Here is a 19,518-nt window from a genome sequence, read left to right on the forward strand (position 1 = left end):
TTATATCTTCATGAGGTCCCAGTAGTTCATTTTTGCTTTTAATTCCCTTGCCTTTGGGAATGTGTCAAGTAAGAAATTGCTGCAACTGAGGTCAGAGAGGTCTTTTCCTGCTTTCTCCTTTAGGGTTTTGATGGTTTCCTGTCTCACATGCAGGTCCTTTATCCATTTTGAGTTTGGTTTTGTGAATGGTGTAAGAAAGTGGTCTAGTTTCATTCTCCTGCATGTTGCTGTTTGAAAATGTGAACAGACCCATAACTGGTAAGTAAATTGAATCAGTTATCAAAAATCTCCCAACAAATAAGATTCCAGGACCATATAGCTTCCCTGGGGAATTCTACCAGACATTTAAAGCAGAGATAATACCTATACTTCTCCAGCCATTCCAAAAAATAGAAAGGGAAGAAAAACTTCCAGACTCATTCTATGAAGCCAGCATTACTTTGATTCCCAAACCAGACAGAGACTCAACAAAAAAAGAGAACTACAGGCCAATATCCCTGATGAATATGGATGCAAAATCCTCAACAAGATACTAGCAAATCGAATACAACAGCATATAAAAAGAATTATTCACCATGATCAAGTGGGATTCATTCCTGGACTGTAGGGCTGGTTCAATATTCACAAATCAATCAATGTGATACATCACATTAATAAAAGAAAAGATAAGAACCATATGATCCTGTCAATAGATGCAGAAAAAGCATTTGACAAAATTCAGCATCCTTTCTTAATAAAAACCCTCGAGAAAGTCGGGATAGAAGGAACATACTTAAACATCATAAAAGCCATTTATGAAAAGCCCATAGCTAACATCATCCTCATTGGGGGAAAACTGAGAGCTTTCCCCCTGAGATCAGGAACACGACAGGGATGTCCATTCTCACTGCTGTTGTTTAACATAGTGTTGGAAGTTCTAGCATCAGCAGACAAAATGAAACCAAACGCATCAAAATTGGCAAATATGAAGTCAAGCTTTCACTTTTTGCAGCTGACATGATAGTCTACACGGAAAACCTGACAGACTCCAAGAAAAGTCTGCTAGAACTGATAGATGAATTCAGCAAAGTTGCAGGATACAAAATTAATGTACAGAAATCAGTTGCATTTTTATACAACAATAATGAAGCAACAGAAAGAGAAATAAAGAAACTGATCCCATTCACAATTGCACCAAAAATCATAAAATACCTTGGAATAAACCTAACCAAAGATGTAAAAGATCTGTATGCTGAAAATTATAGAAAGCTTACAAAGGAAATTGAAGAAGATACAAAGAAATGGAAAAACATCCCATGCTCATGGATTGGAAGAATAAATATTGTTAAAATGTCAATACTACCCAAAGCAATCTACACATTCAATGCAATCCCAATCAAAATTGCACCATCATTCTTCTTGAAGCTAGAGCAAGCAATCCTAAAATTTTTATGTAACCACAAAAGACCCTGAAAAGCCAAAGTAATATTGAAGAGGAAAACCAAAGCGGGTGGCATCACAATCCCAGACTTTAGCCTCTACTACAAAGCTGTAATCATCAAGACAGTATGGTATTGGCACAAAAACAGACACATAGACCAATGGAATAGAATAGAGACTCCAGAATTGGACCCACAAAAGTATGGCCAACTAATCTTTGACAAAGCAGGAAAGAATATCCAATGGAAAAAAAGACAGTCTTTTTAACAAATGGTAATGAGGCATTCATTTGAACTGGATCAGTAGGAGAAGCATTGGGTTTGCATTTAGAGACCATTGTGTAGACAAAGACATCCATGGTTAAGATGCCTGTGTCCTGAGAGGCACACAGGACTGGGAACGTGAGCAGAAAAACACAGGTCCTTTCCCACCTGATGCACCTCAGCAGGGGCCAAAATTAGTGGTATGCAGTCAGTGGGGAAGAATAATGGGGTCCATGCCCAGCAACTCTGACATCAGCTCCTTCCTCATGGTGCTAAGTTATTGCTGAATTCCCTTGAATTCCATGCCACTCCAGGTGAAGAACAGCTTTTCTCAGCTATTCTCCTGAGGTCAAGATTGGTCCAGAGAGGGAAGAAAATAATATCTTGTAAGAAACAGTCCTAGAGGGAACTGCCATTTCAATAAGCCTTAGCTGTTGTTACAGTCAGATGTGGGACACCCGGAATGCTTGTGTTTCTGAGCTTCTTGTGTATGCATTTCATATTTGCATGTTTTGTGAACATTTGAGATGTGTCAATACAATCAAGATAATCTCCCCTCCTTTTGGAAAGGCGTTATTAATTTGGTACCATATCTTGAAATGAATTCCATTTAAAACTGAAGGATAAGGGGAAAAATACCTGAGGAATAAGGTAAAATATATATACATATAAAACTGAGAATGGGTGCAGGCAGAAGGGCAGGAGCTGTGAGCAGAACTTCTTTCACCAGAAAGTTCTTACTCCTTAGCATGCCTTAGGATCTCTGGAGGTCTTATTAAAACACAGATTCCTGGAGAAACTCCTGGTTTCTGAAGGAGCCGGTCTGAGGCCTAGGTAATACTGATGTGGCTGGTCCAGGGACCACACTTTGAGAATCAATGATTTAAGGCATGAGTTGCAGCAAGGAACATGGCTTCATTTAATGGAACATATAAAATGACTTTCTACAATGTGAGAGACATTAGGACCCTAAGCATGCTATAAACATGAATGAATAAATTCATTTATTCCACTTCCTTGTTCTTTATTTCAATATGATCACAGTCAACCCACCTAGCTCTCCAGATGGTTGGGAAGATGAATTCCCATGAGGAACCCCACAGCCCACATGGGGCATTTGCAAAGCCTTTGTAGTGGAACCTCCCAGAGCTCATGATGGCTTTCTTATGCTTTTACAATAAACCCAATGGACACCTGCAGTCTCTGGCTCTGGTGGAGCCTATTTCTCCAGGCTAGAGTATGCTTGTATTGCAAATCGAAGGCACCAGAGATTCTTATATTCTATCTCATATTTAGAGATTTCCATGACAATGGCTCTTGTTATGAACTGTGTAAATGAGTGTTAGCCTTCTTGGTCTTCCCTCCATTCTGCTTCAGTGAAGTCTGTTGTGTCTGATGGTGTTGATGCTCTGCCCATATCCGTTTGGCCCATAGGACGTCATCTGAAGACAGTTTCTCTACATATGGAACCCTTCTTCTGCAAGAGGGTGTACTCTGAACAGAGGTATGTGTTCCCTGGTGGGTGGGGTGGTCAGAGTGCTGCAGAGTTTACAATCCTAGAAGAAACCCTCAATCTAAGAAGGATAGGCATTGGTGGGAAAATAGGCCAGGTTTCCTTCCCCTAGTGGGACAGTCCTGAAGTGGGTTCTGCATAGTTTCTCACTGAGTGCCCTGCTGGTCGGGCTCCAGTCATCCACCCTGCTAACCTGACAAATAATAACACATCCTTTGCTGGCTCTCATCCTTCTTTGTCACTTCTCTCCCTCATCCTGTTTCCTGGGATCATGTTCCAAATAAACATTCTGTACTCAAATTCTTGACTTAGGGGCTGCATGCAGGGGGTATCCCAAACTAAGACTTCTGTCTCCACCCCAAGAAATGAGACTAGGCACAGCACAGATTGGTATCTCTCTCTTGATTCAATCCACTCACTTTAGCAATTACAGGAGAATGTCAATATCAATTAATATCAATACATCAATTTGACCTCCACTATTTGCCCCAAATAGTCATTTGAGTTGCTGGAGTAATTCAGATAATTTTTTCCCCCAAAATCACAGAATAGTTTTTTCCTCTGTCCCTTGGGTGCAGTGAGATATATTTGTCTCAATGTATGCTTAGTCAACAGCTTTGCTCCCTTTCAAAACCAAAGCTTGTATTCTCAACCAACTGCATGGGGCAGAGAAACAAAGATGGATTTTCTTTGTAGTAGAGTCAACTTTAACTTTCTACACAAGTCTGTTCTCAATGAGCCTGGGGTGAAACGGATTATGCAGAGTATAGACTTTGGTCATGCTTTGTGTATGAAAAGCATTTTAAAAAGTAGAGGCTGATTTACCACAGCCCATACTCATTATGTTAAAACTGATAACGTTATTTGAACTGGATACTCCACATTCTAACATCCAGGCATTCTGAAATCATCAGCTTTTCCTCCCCCTGGAGAGTTTTCAGATCTGGGGCAAAGCTCTACGAGGATGTACAAACTCTCATGTTTCTTCATGGGGTAGTTAAATGTGGAACACATTTCCTTTGGTCACTGTATTTACTTGTGGTATGTGTGTTATCTGCTGAGCTGCTTTTCGGGGCTAGAACTCATACTGTCTCCATCTTTACTCCCTCCAGAGCTGAGTGGTCTCTAGTACATAGTAGATGACCAATAAACTTGAGGGAGAATGAACAATTTCCTTAAGAATAAAACCAAGCCGCAAGGCATAGGATGCAGCATGCAATCATAAGCAGCACGTTGATCCTAAAACACGGGCCACTCACTCTGATTTTCCTGGGGTTCTAATCATCTGTAGGTTGTTATGGTTCCAAGATGAAGAAGCAAGTCAGTCAGCTTTTACTTCCTTATCTGTAAAAAAAAAAGGCAATAAAATGTGTCATCATCCAGTATGCCCTTGTTGTTGTAAAGACAATTGGATAAAATCTTTAAAGGTATTTTGACTCTGGCCAACAGGAGATATATGAACATGTGGAGAACTGTGTTTTGAATGTAGTATCTTTACTGGCGATGTCTTCATACACGAGCCACAGTCATCAGTAAAATTTTCATGTGCTCAATGCCTAGAAAAAGCTCTGCTCTTTAAAGGCTCAAAAATTTAACGTTTATTTATTTTTGAGAAAGAGAGAGACAGAGCATGAATGCGGGAGGGTCAGAGAGAGAGGGAGACCACAGAATCCGAAACAGGCTCCAGGCTCTGAACCATCAGCACAGAGCCCGACGCGGGGCTCGAACCCACGGACCACAAGATCATGACCTGAACCAAAGTCAGACGCTCAACTCACGAAGCCACCCAGGCACCCTTAAAGGCTCAAAATTTTAAAAGGTCTGTCCTTTATAAGCCAGGCTTCAAAGATGTACTTTTTATTTGCTTGTTTTCAACTACTCTTGAAGGACAATGGGATACTCACAGTTTATGTGGTGACAGCTACTTTGTGTGTTCAAGAGGGCTGGCTGTACCCTGGCAGCACAAATCGAAAAAACATTTTCAGCAAGAGGCAAAAACAGAAATTCAAGGGGTTTGGCTATTTTGTGCATGGGAGTGGGGCAGCTTCACAGAGTCAAAGAACAGGTAGCAAGAGGGTTTTAATTTGGTTTGTATTTACCCTGAATGCATTCTGTTGACTCAGGAGCTACCTACTGTTAAGACTGGTAGGTGGGTTTTTCCATTAAAAAAAAAATCTGTCAGGGAAACCTGCATTTTAGTTGCTGAGATGTAAATATCAGAATACTTATCCTGTGTGTAAATCTCTAAGTTTTGAGAAGAGACTAGCCCATTGCTGTGAGAGCAAAATGGTTCATCCTTAGTACACATTTAAGGGAACAAAAAACATATTCAGTGTAGTTTTGTTTTTGTTGTTTGTTTTTTGTTTTTTATTTTTCATTTTTCTGGTTGGAGGAAAGATAACACCTGGGGAAGAGAGGCTCACCGGCCTCAGTAATCACACACCACCCCCTCGGTTCTCCAGACACTCAGGCAGAGGATGAACAGAAACACAGAGGACCGAGGCTGAGGGGAGGCTCAATACCAAGCCCTGACCGGGAGGGGGTCGCAGCCAGGGGGCCAGGCGGAGGGCAGCCTCCAGTTCTAGGTCCGGCTCTGTGGGCACTTGGAGGGGAGCTTGGAGCCAATGGGCTCATTAGTACCTGGCTAGGGCTGCAGCCGCCCCATGGCAAATACCGGCTATCAAAGCCCTGTCAGCACTCCTGAATGGGACAAAGAAAAGGCGCATTAATGATTAACTCTGCTAAAAGCTCTGGCTTTTGTATTCCCATGGTGCCTGGCCTATCTGGCTGCCATGTGACCGGCCCGGGCCATTTTCTCGCAGATTGGGGAAAGCTAGTGAGCAAACACAGGTGGTTCGGAGCCGGCCCCGCTGTCAGGGACAACCGCGGACAGCACCAGCTATGCCTGGCCAAATTAGCTGTTCTGTTTGCCTCCAGTTTTGCTTCCTGGTGCTCTCACTTTCTAAGTCGAATGTCATTTTGCGCCCATTTTCAACTATTCACAAGAGGTGCGGAAAGGGAGAGGCCCCCCCCGGAAAATGGGAAAGGGAGACACACCGTGTCATGTGCTTTGAACACCCCTCTACCCCCACCCGCAATAACATTTGGTGACCAAATGCAAAGCCTGGGTAAACTAATTAAAAATTCTCTGGTCTTTAACCCCTGGTCAGAGCAAATATATTCTTCTCAGAGGGAGTTATTTTAGTGATCCATGACAATGACGTCATAAGCCCACGCAGCGGCCCCCTGGGCTGGGCGCCCTAAGGTGGGGTATGGAATGGGCTGGCCCTTTGAAATCCGCCGTGGCCCTAGTGGCCACCTACAGTAGCGCAAGGGTAGAGTGACCTTGCCTAGTCCTGGTGGAGAGTCAAGGTCCCTCTAGTGGCATTATTTGTTTAAATGCATTTCTTCCTTGGCCTACATCGGACAGACTTTCTTTTTCCTGTTCAAATATTTATATGTGTGCATTATTGCTCGCTGCTGCTTCAACTGCTCCCAATCACACCAGCAGCCATAAAGCACAGATTATCAGGGTCAGGTGATAAAGGCCCCTTGAGTCAACACCAGAAATGAACAGAAAATGAAATAAAGTTATAAAAAGAGGACAGCACAAATGTCTACAAAGAGTATATCAGCTTGCAGATATGCAAGCAATTAGCTACAACAGGAAAGACATTTTATCCAAACTATCACTACCACTGACACAGATTACCAGTGTTTGATATTTAAATACAGCGTTCTGCGGAACTCCCAGTTAAAGAAGCAAAACAAAACACAACCCTGCGAGGTCTTTCTACTCAAATGCATTTCAGGGTTGGTGAATATCAGGTCAAACACAGCTGCGGTGTGTGGGGTCCAGCTGACACTGACCCCAGAAGAAATGTGAGCAGCCTCTAGCCCTCAACCGCCAATCAAGGCTACTGTAATCTATCAGTGCCGCTTATTGTCCAGGGTGGTGGGAGTGTTTATTCTGTATAGTCCCCTTCGTTCCTAAACTTTGATTTTTTTTTCTGATGAAGACTTGGTCGCCAGTCAGTACAGGCACCCAATGTCAGCAAACAACTTGAAGGGATCATTACTTTTTTTTTCAGCTCATACATAATTGGCTTTCCCTTGCAAAAGCTTGCAGACAGGTGATGTCACTGTTGCCTGAATTACTTAGAACACAAAATTGTAGTTCAATAAGCATCCTCCAGTAGCCAAACAGGAAATAAGTGATTATGAGGAACACAATTATGAAACTGGCATGAAGGAACGTTCTGATGGGGCTGAACTGAAAAATCAGCTATTGGTGTATCTCCAACGATTTGTCTTCCCTTTTGTGTTCTTTTACAATCTAAACAGATATCATTGTATTCCTTAAATTCTTCAAAGTTACAGGTACAGAGAAAGTGTCCTGTAACACTCACTGATAATATGCAGTTATGGCTTAAATAATGATTCCTGATTGGTTTTAGTCTGAAAACTAGTCTTTTCACACATCTCTAGAAGTTTTCAAGTTATTTATTTTTTGAAAAATTCAATACAAAAATAGGGGACAAAATAACACAAAGAAACAAAATACATGGTAATAATAATAATGATGATGTTGCTGATGACATTTAGCTTTTATATGATTCTTACTCTGTGCCAGACATTGTTCTAAGCACTTTTCATATATTTATTCCTATGATCCTCACAACGAACTGTAGGGCATGTGCAGTTGTTATCCCCAGTTTGCAGAGAGGATAAGCAACTTTCCCAGGGACACATAGCCAGTTGTAGTGGTTGGGACTGAAATCCAGGCAGTCTAGTTCCCAAAATAGATAAGTTAGTCTTCTTCCCACCTCTGCCCTCCATTACCAAGTGTTCATCAGGATATTTTTCTAGTTAATAATATTTCCATATAAAAATATGTACATGCATATTGCATATGCATTTGTTATTTTAAAACACAAAGTCTGGGCATTAGGGTTCAAACCAACTGGGGAGTTTCTGAGAAACTGTAGGACATGCCTCAGAATCATCCTACCAAGGGTATTGATTCCCTAATTCCCTGCCCTGTTTGATTAGTTGTTGGCACCTCAGAGTTTCCAGCCTGCCTCAAATGCATCCCCACACTCTCCTGTGGCTAGAGAATTCCTTCAGGCAGAGAGAGGGTGGAAGCATGTTTGGATCCAGGCATGTCTGGATCCTTTGCATGTGACCCCTGGGGTGGGCTACCAAGATACAGGAGGAGCACTGACAGGGTGTGCTACAAATTTCTAAATCTCTCTGATCATCAACAGAAGAAGAGTTTATCTTTCTGAAGTGATTGCTCTGAAGAATTCTGCACTCACTTAAATGTATGTGTTCTGGTTAGATTTTTAAAAAATCAAAGACTTATTTTCATTCCCTGTGGTCCAAGCAACTTTAAGCATACAGAATATGTGGCTGAAGAGTAAACAACATATCAAGGGCCAGATGCCTATGCTCCAGGGATTGGTTCCTGATATGTGCCATATGGGACAGTCATGGACAATGAGTGTCTCAAGGTCAACATTCAGGTTATTTCATGCCTGTTCACATACTAGGACCTGCTTGTAGTAGGCCCTTTATAGGTTTGGTTCAGTGAATAAGTGAGTGAATTTATGAATGGATGAACATTTGAATGAACAAATAAACCATGGGTGCCTAGTAGGTACTGGGAAGAAAAGGGCAAAAGAAACATGGGGGATGTGGAAGAGAATGGAAATCCAAGACTGAATAGGCTAACTCTTCACCTATAGACGTTATGAAAGATTCCATCCTTGAGAGGAGGCCATGTTTAGAAGGCAGACCTCAATAGCATGTAACAGAAGCTGGACTTTCCCATTTTACCACTCTAATTATATTCAAATGTTTAATTAATTAGAAAAAAGCAGAGAGAATATTTATTTCTTGCTCCAACAGTGAAAATGGATTACTGACCTACATATTTAGAGAAAGCCAGGTTGTAAGTCATATATGAAATCTCAGGTCATGTGCTAAAAACTATCCACACACACACACACACACACACACACACACACACAAAACCCTTTTCTTTTTTCCTTCAAATTTTCAATGATTTAGCAAAAATGAAAGACTGTCAATGTTTGTCTACGTTAAAAAAAAAAGATATCAAATCAAAACCTGGAAGAATAGGAAACTAAGTTTAAAGAAATCAGAAAAAAGAAAATAATTAGGATTATAGTGAAGATAAATAAAATAATGAATACAGAGAAAAAAAAAAAAACAGAGGAAAGAAACAAAGTCCCAAGTGAGTTCTATGAAAAGACCAACAAAACTAACAAGGCTTCAGTTAGGCTGACCAAGGGGGAAGGAAAAAAAAAAAGATTGAACAGCACCATCAATCAACTGGATCTCTTTGATATTTATAGAATATCAAACCCAACAACAGTGGAATTAATACACATTATTTCCAACTGCCCATGAAACATGTGCCAATTTTGACTATATCCTGGACCATTAAAAAATCTCCATAATTTTATAAGAATTTATATTATACAGACTATATTCTTGAGCCACAGTGAAGTAAAACTAGGAATAAGTAACATAACAAGAAAATCTCTAAATGTTTGGAAACTAAACACACAGTCCTAAATAGTGTATGAGTCAAAGAGGAAGTCTCAAGTCCTCAGACAAAAACCTGAAATGAATAAAAATGAAAATACAATACATTTGTGTACACAGCTAAAGCAGTGCTAGGAGGGAAATTGATAGTATTAAATGTACACATTATAAAAGAGTTAAAGTCTCAAATTAATAAAATAAGTGCCCATCTCAAGAACCTGGAGAAAGGAGAGAAAATAAGTTCAAAGCCAGCAAAAAAAGAAACTAATAAAAATAAGAAATTAACAAAATTTAAAACAGAAAACAATACAGAAAATCAATGAAACAAAGGGTGGATTCTTTGAAATGAAAATAAAACTGGTAAACCTCTTAACAAGATTACAAAGAAAATAAAGAGAAGACAGAAATTACTAGTATCAGGAATGAAAGAGTCAATATCACGGCAGACCATGCAGACAACAAAATGATGGTAAGGAAATACTAGAAACCGAACTCAAAGCACATAAACTTGACAATTGAACTGAAATGAATGGATAAATTTATTGAAAATCACAAACTATCACAATTCCCCCAAGATGAAATAGATATTTCAGTAGCCCTATTACTATGAAGGAAATTGAATTAGTGATTTCATTATTACCCCCAAAAGAAATCTTCAGTCCCAGATGGTTTCACTGGAGAATGCTTCTAAATGTATAAAGAAAAATTAGCACTAATTCTAAACAGTCTCTTCCAGAAGACAAAAGAAACACTTCTTAATTCATTTTATAAAGCTAGCATTACCCTGATGCCAAAACCAGACAAAGACTTTGCAAAAAGAAAACTACATATCAAATCCCTCCTGAATACACACACACACACACACACACACACACACACACACACCCTTAAAATATTAGAATAGAATACAGTAATATGTAAAAATAATTATATACCATGACCATATTGGATATATTCTAGAGATACAAGGCTGGTTCAAGATTTAAAAATCAGTGAATCTAATTAACCATATTAACAGTCTACAGGAGAAAAATCACATGATTATACCAATCTACACAGAAAAAAGCACTTGACAAAATTCCACACCCATTCAGGATAAAAACTCTCAGAAAAATAGGAATAGAGGAGTACCTCTTCAACACGACAAAGACCATTTACATAAACCCACATCTAACATTATACTTAATGGTGAAAGACCACTTTCCCTTGAGACTGGGAGTAAGACAAAGATGTTCACTTTTACTTATTCAACATGGTGCTGGAATCTCTAGCACATGCAATAAGGCAGGGAAAGTAAATAAAAGGCATACATACCAGAAATAAATAAATAAAACTATCTCTATTTGCAGATGACATGATTATGCAGAAAATCCCAAGGAATCTACAAAAAAAAAATTCTACTAGAACTAATAAGTGAATTTAGCAAGTTTGCAGGATACAAGAGAAACACACAGGGGCACCTGGGTGGCTCAGTCACTTGAGTATCTAACTTTGGCTCAGGTCATGATCTCACAGTTCGTGGGTTTGAACCCCGCATCGGGATCTGTGCTGACAGCTCAGAGCTTGGAGCCTGCTTCAGATTCTATATCTTCCTCTCTTTCTCTGCCCTCCCCTGCTCATACTTTGTCAATCTCTCTCTCAAAAAATAAATAAACATTAAAAAAATTAAAAAAAAAAGAGAAACACACAAAAAGTAGTTGTATTTTTATATACAGTACTAGCAATGAACAAACAAATGGACAACAAAATGCAATACCATTTATAATTGTTCAAAAAAGCAAACTGCTTATGTATAAATCTAACAAAACATATACAGGACTCATGCTTACAGCTATATAATTCTGCTGAAAGAAACCAATGAAGATCTAAATAAACGGAGAATGCATACTGTGTTCATGGATTGGAAAGCCCAACATGGTAGAGTTGTCAATTCTCTCCAAATTCACCTACAGGTTTAATGGAATTCCTAACAAATTTCCAGCAAAACTTTGTATACATATATAAGGAATATTCTTCTAACATTTATATGGAAAGGCAAAGGGACTAAAATAGCTTAAAGAATTTTGAAAAACAAGAAGTGGAAGGAATCAGTGCACTGGATTTTAAGACATTATTTTTAACTACCATAATCAATACTGTGTGGAACTGGCAGAGAGATAGACACATAGATCAATGGAACAGAATACAGAGCCTGAAGTAAATCTACATAAATATGCCCCAAAGAGTTTTGACAAAATTACAAAAGTCATTCAATGGAGAAAAGATAGCCTTTTCAATAAATGGCACTGAAGTAATTGGATATCCATAGGCAAAATATGAACCTTGACCAAGTCTTAACCCTTAGACAATTATGGGCTTCAATGTAAAACTATACAATTTTTGGAAGAAAACATAAAACAAAATTGTAGGCATTTATGATGAAGTAAAGACTTTTAGACTTGATAGCAAACACATGATCCATAAAAGGAAACTTTTAGAAATTGGGCTTTGTCAAAATAAAAAATTTTGCTTTGTGGAGGACCCTGTTAAGAGGATGAGACAAGCCACAGACTGGGAAAAAATACTTGCAAATCACTTATCCAAAGAGAATTAGTATATAGAATACGTTAAAAACTCCCAACACTCCACAGAAAAGACCTATACAATCATATTTAAAACTGGGTACAAAGAGACATTTGATGGATATACAGATTGCAAATAATAACATGGGAATTAATTAAGGATTAGGGAAATCATTACCCATTAGGGAAATGAAAAATTGAAACCACAATGAGGAATAGTGCCAATACCAAACACTGGTTAAGATGAAAAGAAACTGAATCAGTCTTATATTTCTGGTGGGAAGGTAAAATACCGTAGCCAGTTTGGGAAACAGTTCACCAGTTTCTTTCAAGACAAAAGAAACTACTACCATATGACCCAGTAGTGCTCCTGGACATTACCCCAGAGCAGTGAAGACTTATGCTCACATAAAAATCTGTGCACAAATATTTATGAAAACTGCATTCAAAACAGCCCGAAAGTGAAATAACTTTGATACCCTTCAGTGAGTGATTTTTTTTTTTTTTTTTTTTTTTTAGAGAGAGGAGGGGAGTGGGAGCAGGGGAGAGGGGCAGAGGGAGAGAATCTTAAACAGGCTCCATGTTCAGCATGAAACCTGACATGGGGCTCGATCCCAAGACTCTGGGATCATGACCTGAGTCAAAATCGGGAGTCAGATGCTCAACCAACTGAGCCACCCAGGTGTCCCCACTGAGTGAATTGTTAAATAGGATGTGCTACATCCATATCATGGAGTACTACTCAGCAATAAAAAAGGAACAAAGTACTGACACATACAATAACCTGGATGAATTCTAGAGAATTATACTGAAGGGAAAAAAATTAAATCTCCAAAGGTAGCATAAAGTGTCATTCCATTTATAAAACATTCTTGAAATGACAAAATATAGATTTCAGAAGTGGAGGACAAATTAATGGTTGCCAGGGATGAAGGAAAGGGTGAGATGGGAAAGACACAGTTTGCCTGTAAAAGGACATCATGAGGGAGACTTGTGGTGATGCAAATGTTTCAATATTGACCATATCAATGTCACTATCCCAGTTGTGATATATTATCCAATAATTTTACAATTGGCTAAGGAGTTCATGCAATCTCTTTGCATTCTTACAACTATATATTAATCTACAATTATTATAAAGTTAAAGTTTGAAAAAAAAGCCTGTGCCAGGTTTTAACAAGGGTGACTTTTGAGTTTTTAAGCCAGATTGTATCTGCGGAAAAGCAGGAAAAAACAATTGTAGCCAGTGATCCTAATGCCACCCATTGGTTCTCCAGGGACTCATAGTTACAAACTCAAAGGCTTCCTTCCACATCAGTTCCCTTAAAAAATAGATAACCAAGGTACTCTCCCGAACCAAAAGAGCAAATTAAGAAACTGTTAAATTTAATGGTACAGTAATTTGTCTGAAAAACATTTGGTCAGGTTAGTCACAGTATGTAACTAATCATAAAGTAACCTCCTTAAACTATATTTAAACTACATTTAATAAAAATATCCTTGGGGCGCCTGGGTGGCGCAGTCGGTTAAGCGTCCGACTTCAGCCAGGTCATGATCTCGCGGTCCGGGAGTTCGAGCCCCGCGTCGGGCTCTGGGCTGATGGCTCGGAGCCTGGAGCCTGTTTCCGATTCTGTGTCTCCCTGTCTCTCTGCCCCTCCCCCGTTCATGCTCTGTCTCTCTCTGTCCCAAAAATAAATAAACGTTGAAAAAAAAATTAAAAAAAAAAATAAAAATATCCTTCTCAGGATGCATAATCACGATTTTAAAATACAGATTATTTAATTTACCAGTTGTATAAGCTCAATAACCACATTATTAACTACAGGAATGGATATTAACAGAAAAACAAAAGATCAGAGAAACAGCCGGAGCTGAATCAATGAATATTTATCCATGTATTTATAATTAATACCCCAGGGGCGCCCAGGTGACTCAGTTAAGCATCCAACTCTTGGTTTTGGCTCAGTCATGATCTCAGGGTTGTGGGATCGAGCCCCATGTTAGGCTCCAATCTGGGCATGGAGCCTGCCATGCCCTTTGCCCCTTTCCCTGCTCTTGTGCTCTCCCCTTCTCTCTCTCTCTTAAAAAAAAATTATATGTTTATATCCCACAAACTTCTAGATAGAAATTGAGGCAACCTTAAATATTAAAACACTCTCACACTATAGCTACTCATCAATATGTCTTTTGTAAATGACACATCAAGCCAATATTGTTGGTTTCCCCTGCCTTTCCATCATTGGCAAAAATAGAAAAACAAAAACAAAAGACAGAAACAAAGCAAAGCTTCAAAAAATGGAAAGTTTATTTGCAGCCAATTTTCCAGATCATGAATAATGTAGACATCTTCAGTAGGGATTCTGCACTTGGAAAATGCCACTTCCTCCAGCTCTTACGCATGGTATGGTGGATTCCAGATCTCACACTGTAGCAACTATTTTGCTCCCTGATTGGCTCTCCCAGGAGAAGCATCACTAATACTCACACCCACTCTGGGATATGGTCCTGGCTTCTCCTTGGCAGAGAGGGTCCCACACTTTCTAGTAGTCCATGGTGCTTCATAGTCCAATGAACACAAGGGGTCTCTTGAGCCCCACAAAGGTTTGAGTTCCCAAGGGGAGCCTGCTCCCTTTGTGAAAGTGTAAGGTAGGGAAGTGATATGGTGTTAATCAATACACCAGTGATAAATGTTTATCTTGAGCAGAAAGCAAATAAAGGCAGGCTAGCCAGCCCTTTATTGCCTGCACAGTGGTTAGATTCACCGTCAGTGGCTAGAGCCTTTTCCAGCTCATGTGGCTTAAAAGTTTATCAACATTTTTCTTTTTTTCTGGAGGACAGGTTGGGAAAGATTTGCCAAGTCTAGTATTTATTTACTGTAAAATTTTCACAAATGTATGGTTGCTTTTATTTTTTTCCCAAAGGCACAGGACCAACTTTGGAAAACCTGCTTGTGTTAAGGTAAGCCCCCAAATCCCGACCATATATGGAAGAGGTGGGGGGATTTAAGACTAGTGCAATATTCTCACGGAAGGCTCTCCTGTCTATATTCTTTGGGTACCTCTCAGGTACCTCCCAACTTTATAGGACCCTAGTTAAGAGCTGGTTAAAATGGATTGTTGAATCCTCAGAGTTTGTGATGCAGTGCATTTGGACAGGGGCCCAAGAATGTACATTTCTACAAGTTTCCAGCTGATGCTGATGCTCCTGGTCAATGAACCCTACTTTGAGAACCACTACTTTAACCTGCCATTCTTAGGTTTTCCATATTTTACATCAGTAGTTTGACTAATGTTCTGAGAATAAGCACATTAAAACCCTGCGTTTTTTCTGAGCAAAGCAGAATTTCTGGGCCTTGAGGAAAAGGTGGGAAAATAATCCAATAGTTGGAAGCAATTGGAGTAGCCATCCAAGGTCAAAAACCAAACATAGTTAGCATGGCTGTTCACTAGAGGAAAAAAAAAAAAAAAAACAAACAATTGGCCACCCTAAGAAAAATCAGAGGCCCCAGCGTAGTGTTTTGAATATTCCTTTTGAGGATCCCCTGAACTTTGCGAAGTTCAATAAGAAAGCCAAAGCCATGCCCTTCCCCATTTATTTGGGCAAGTAAATTCTAACTTAGCCTGGGGCATAAATAAGGTCAGCAGGAGGATGTTGAAAAGCTGGCAGTTTAACTATACTAGTTTACTTAACTCAATAACCCTTGAAACAGAGGGTGTTATCTTGATGTTAGGAAGAAATTGACTCAGTCAGCATTGCATTGTCTAGATATGGCAGAGCCAAGATGGAGCTCAGGTAGTCAGATGCCCATTCTCTTCGATACAGTATATTCTCCTTAAAGATTACAATTACCCAATGGGCATTTGTCCCACATGGATAAGTCACTGCATGTGGGACTCCTGGAAGAAAAAGCATGGCTTTGGGTGAAGAAGCTTTCTGCTCTTGAAGCAATAAAAGTATCCATTATAGAACAAGGTCCTGCTAAAGGGATCCTGGTGTTGCCACAGATTGATTTCACATGTTCCAAAAGGACTTCATCCAACATCGCAATTAGAGTTGACCTCAGATTTATTCTAACTCTGGAATAAGCAAGCTGAGGGCTAAAAGCAATTCCCTCTGACTCAAAGAGGAGATAGTCCTTATTGAAATTAGCCATACTGACATTTTCAGACATTATCATGAATGCTTGTGACAGAGGCTGTTTTTATTCCCTGAGATCCTTTCACCCCTTGTCCACAGTAATATTTCCCCAGTTTTTAGCAGGGCCCTTGGCTACTCATGGAGAAGACCACATTCCTGAGCCTCCCTTGGGGCTGGGCAGGGCCATGTGACTAGCTAGGCCAATAAGATAAAAGCAGAGGTGTGGAGCCACTTTGTGAATCCTTCCTTCAAAGGCAACTAATCCAGCCTCCTGCCTAAAAACAGAATATGGTTTGCCATCTTGGATCATGAAGACCAGGGCCATAGCTTAGAGATAGCTGATTAGTGAGCTGTCAGGAATTTATGGAGCAGATTTAGATTTTATGTCTGAGGGAAATGAATTTATTTCTTGTTTCATTGTGGATCTCTGTTACTTGTGGTCAAACCTAGTCCTAAGTAATGCAAATACATAAATCTTTGGCAGATTTGAACCATGATTTTTGTATTTGTTTACTCTGGTGCACGAGAATGTCTTGTTCCAAACATACATAGGGCACATACACGCACACAATTACAAGAGAGGTTGGTGATCCTTAATCATCATTTGGATGACCCATTTCTTCTGCCAGACTTTTTAATGCCTATATTAAATATTTTTTTTTGCTATGTCTAGCACAAAACTCGGAAACAACAATCTATCATCATTTATATGTTAATTTCATTTAAATAAATGACACTGTGAACAAAGTACATCTCTGCAGTGCATGGAAAACATATGGGTGTTAGTCTACGAGGGGTTATTAACTTTACACTTCCCATCTGGAACCCATAAAGGATCTGTTCTCTGAGATAGTAAAGAACCAAGGTCACACTATAACTTCACATTTGCAGTAAATAAGAAGGCCTTCTGATGTTTGAAATTAGGACTTACCACTCCTATAACAATTCTGAAAAGACACAATACTGCTTCCTAGACTCCCGTTTGCACAAAGGCACTGACGTAACTACAATCTGTGTGTATTAGGAAATTCTAACATGAGTTATGACATCTAAAAGCCATTTGAAAAATCACTGAAATCCAGAAAGTTGTATTTAATCTTCATAATCTTATCAACGATATACTAATCAGTTCTGTTATTAGCAAGTCAACTGTCAGAAGGAAACTGTAGTAAATTATGTACGTGCCACGCTGTTACACCAACAGTCAACTTTGAATGCCAGCACACTTTGAGTTTTAATATTTATGGCAACAATCCTGGCAAATAGAAGTATTCCTGCAAAAGAAAAAAATCTGAACCCCCCCTCACAGATCTTAGGTTTTAAGAAAATTTGTAAGAATATGAAAGTAGATGGATTGGAAGAGAAGCTTAGTAACCTTGCTTTGGAACTTGCTAGGTTGGTTCACATTCTGCTTTACCACTTACTAGCTGAAGTAGATGTGGATGCTGCTGATACTCCACTCAGACCACCTTGGCTACCTTCTCTGTTTCTGTGTCCTCTCTCCCAGCCTTGGTGTCTTCTGCTTTCAACAGCCCCAAATACAGGACTCTTGTTTGGTGTCCAGTTCCTAAGCAGAAGCCACTTTGCCCATCTGGCAGACAGAACCAGAAACGCCTGGTAGTTTTACATGCTCCCAGAATGGTCCCTAGCCAGCCAACTAAGGGTGGGGGAGAATGGATTCCACTTCCTGTTGGGAAAAACTGAGGGGTAATTTACACCTTGGAGTTCCCCTGTCAGATCATGAGAGAGAGCACACTATGTATGGAACTTTTCCTAAATCTTGTCCTTGCGATCTTATCCTTTCTCTTGGGAGTGTTTCCTTATAAATTGCTTACTTGTGATTCCTTTTGTCAGGATCTGCTCCTGGGGCACCTGACCTAAAACAGTGGTTTTCTGAAGTTCGGACAAGTTATTTCTCTTTGTTTCTTCCTCTGAAAGCTGCAGGCAATGACTATCCTCACTTTGTGGTGCTTCTGTGAGGTTTAAAGATCACTTAGCCCGCCTCTGGCAGGTGTTTGGAGTACAATCAGTGTTATCCAAAAGGGATGCTCGCAGAGGAAGGTATGCCACCATTTTGTTCATCTTTAACCCACCCCTTCCCCTTTCCCTTCAAAACACATACAGCAACTGGTGAAGTATGGTCGACTACATTTTGTTCATGCCCTGCTCTGGGTTATCAACTCCTCAGGGGAGAGATGGCATCTAGAGTGTGCCATGATCCCAGTTTGCCTGGGACTGTCTCAGTTTTAGCACTGAAAATCCTGCATCCCTGAAACCTCTGTCTTGCACAAATCAGGATGGTTGTCACCCTATACATTTTTTTGTTTCTAATTGTGTCTTACCATCTAAGCACACACATGGGCATGGACTTGATACTCAATACATACTTGATGCAGGAAGTATCAGTGAAGTATTGATGTATGAGTACCCATGACATTTCCTGACATGCCTTTTGGTCTGTTTTCTCTAGGAAGGTGTTTGTGGGGACCCAAAATAATCGCAAGAGTCCTTGAAAGTGGAAGAGGAAGGCACAAATGGGGAGTTCAGAGGTAGATGTGACTGTAAAAGACAGACACAGAGGAAGGACTCAAAACTCCACCCCTGCCATGTTGGCTTTGAAGATGGGCAAAGAGGCTGCCTCTGGAAGCTGGAATGGGCAAAGAAACAGATTCTCCTCAGGAAATGAATGGCCCCCTAGAACCTCCAGAGGCACAACAACCCTGCGCATATCTTGATGTTAGCCCCATGAGGCCAATGTTGGACCTCTAACTTAACAGAAATGTCAGAAAAGAAATCTGTGTTTTAAGCCACTGTGTGGTCACTGGTTGCAGTAGCCATAGAAAATGAACACAGACCCCTTTCAGAATCTACGGAAAGTGACATGTACGGGATGCCTGGGTGGCTCAGTCAGTTAAGCATCCTACTTCCGCTCAAGTCATGATCTCCAGGTTCCTGGGTTCGAGGCCGGCATTAGGCTCTGTGCTGACAGCTCAGACCCTGGATCCTGCCTGGGATTCTGTGTCTCTCTCTTTCTCTGCCCCTTCCCCGCTCA

The 19,518-nt window shown here is 40.1% G+C and overlaps 1 long non-coding RNA gene across 1 annotated transcript; it reads left to right on the forward strand.

Moving 5' to 3' along the window:
• The first annotated feature begins 3,012 nt into the window (after positions 1-3,012).
• Positions 3,013-19,272, forward strand: LOC147582605 (uncharacterized). Its single transcript, XR_015248753.1, has 3 exons — positions 3,013-3,186; positions 15,251-15,287; positions 18,937-19,272. It is a non-coding gene; the product is annotated as an uncharacterized LOC147582605 (long non-coding RNA).
• Positions 19,273-19,518: the final 246 nt, after the last annotated feature.

The sequence above is a fragment of the Puma concolor genome, chromosome A3 (genome assembly GCF_028749965.1).
Source record: "Puma concolor isolate L17-30 chromosome A3, mPumCon1.1.hap2, whole genome shotgun sequence".
In the NCBI taxonomy this organism is placed as follows: domain Eukaryota; kingdom Metazoa; phylum Chordata; class Mammalia; order Carnivora; family Felidae; genus Puma; species Puma concolor.